Raw genomic sequence first — 2,233 nt, 5'->3', positions numbered from 1 at the left:
AGCATCTGCTGACCCGGCCGTGAACCAATCATGAATATGCAATTAGTGAAACCCGACCAATCAACGATTTGATTTTATAACCGTTGTACACTGGAGGCCACCAGGGACTCCTTTCCAGAAGTAAATTAAAAATTAAATAATAAAAAAATCAGTAAAACTCGGATCAACAGAAATTTAAACCAAAACCATACACAATCACTACAAAACAATGATTATAATTAATTACTGTTGATGACCCATAAAAACACAAGCTTCATGTTTGCGGTAGCGTGGCCGAGTGGTCTAAGGCGCTGGTTTTAGGCACCAGTCATTTCGATGGCGTGGGTTCGAATCCCACCGCTGCCAACCTCTTTTTTTTTAAAGTTTGATTAGTCTTGGCAAAACTTGCAGTAAGAATATGCACCATTTTTATTTTTTATGTACATCAAAAATTATTTCTATCCCCCCACAAATAAACCATCTGCCAATTAACTATGCTGGTGGCATTAGCAGTGCTCAGGGAAACCATACAGACCGGCCTCAAGAAGTTTAGAAAAGCGTACATGAGAAAAGGTGTTTTTCGTGTCTTAGAATTAATCAATCACTCATGAAAGAACTTAGTGCCAAGGCTAAGTCTTTTTCTTAAATTTCCATTTTCTTTAGTGGCGGCGGATGCGCTAATTGGCCAAATATTAATATTATTTTATTTTCATTCGAAATTATCATCGCTAAACAAGGTATAAAAAAGTCCTGTCCAATCCATCTCGTAAAGTATTCGGTGAAGGTGGTTTAATTTCAGAGTAAAAAAAATACTGCAATATTGGTTGTTTTGAACTTTTGTCTTTTGTGAGCTAAAAAAATTGATACAAATTTTACAATTAAAAAACTTAACTGAGAACATATATCCTTGTCAACAATCAATGTGCAGTTAAATAATACCTTTGCTGTATCAATTTCAAATGTAGTAAATCAGTAAACTGCAAAACTACATTGATCTATTTTCGGCTGTTAATTTATTTGATCTATTTAAATGAGCTATTCAAAATTGTTGATGTTTTTGGCAGACGGTGTATTACCTAAATTTGAAGCAAATTTCATGTACTTTCTTTTACAGTATATGACAATAAATGGCCCAATTTTTAATCTTGTTTTGATGAAAGAGGTAGTCGGCATATCATGTTTCAATTTGGTATATTTTTTATGGTACAGTATAAGATGATAGTAACAATAATGATAATAATAAAGAATAATAATAATAATAAAAATAATGTAATGATAATAAAATTAATGACAATGATAATAATGATAATGATAATGATGATTATATGAAAGATTAAGTTTAATCGTATAAAGAGTTAAGTCTTTAGGGCCTTTTAAAATCAATGTTTGGTGAATGTTGTTTTTCCAATGGAAGTGTTTTCCAGAGTGTCTTGCCGATTGAGGAAAAACTACCATGTTTTGAGTTTTGTTGCAGATTGTTGGTAGGTTAAATGATTTGATGAACGAAGTGTGTAAACAGGTAACTTGGAGCGATATTATATGATATATGAGGCACAAGCAGAGCCATGTATGCACATTATTAAAAATGAGTGGGAGATAAGTTCCTTTAGAATGAAGGGATTGTGATCTTTTACAAATCTGAGTGTGGTGTTTTTTGCAAATTGATTTTTAATGGAAGTCCTAACAGAAGGCCATGTACTACCTTTGTATGACCAGGTATGACCGAGCCTCAGGGGAAATGTACCCTTGAACATGTCTGACTTCCTCTAAGTGGTTGTGCATTGTGGTGGCAATATTCTGCTTAAATCAAATTGGCTAAAAACCATTCGCTCGGACTTGCCTATTAAAAAATTTGCTCATATTTCAGCCACAACCATGGCCGAAGTGGGTATGCACTTGCTGTTAGTGACCTTTGGACCCCTCATTGGAAAATAATGATGCTGCTGCACTCGACAGTCGTCAGCTGACACGATTCTAGGATTCTAGCTTGTAATGACGATCCCTTCAGACTGCCACCACCAATTAGCAGACTGTGCCGCGTCGTCTAGCGCTCACAGGAAACAGAGTTGGATTCATTGCGTGACGGTCGTACAATGCAGTGAGTGCTCCGCTTTACTCTTTCGGTTTCAAAGAAAGCATCACAAGGATATTTTTTTCATATCAGAATAAAAAGGAAAAAATAATAATTCAATACAATTTTAATTTTTTTTTATCAAAGTATTATTTTATATTAAGACTTTTCTTTAAGATAGTT

The 2,233-nt window shown here is 34.4% G+C and overlaps 1 non-coding gene across 1 annotated transcript; it reads left to right on the top strand.

Moving 5' to 3' along the window:
• Window positions 1–263: 263 nt before the first annotated feature.
• On the top strand, window positions 264–345 carry Trnal-uag. The gene has a single exon. It is a non-coding gene; the product is annotated as a tRNA-Leu (tRNA).
• Window positions 346–2,233: the final 1,888 nt, after the last annotated feature.

This window comes from Anneissia japonica, unplaced genomic scaffold, assembly GCF_011630105.1.
Source record: "Anneissia japonica isolate Jap-2015-1 unplaced genomic scaffold, ASM1163010v1 scaffold1065_len1792383_cov172, whole genome shotgun sequence".
NCBI lineage: Eukaryota > Metazoa > Echinodermata > Crinoidea > Comatulida > Comatulidae > Anneissia > Anneissia japonica.
This window is presented reverse-complemented; position numbering and strand designations above follow the sequence as displayed.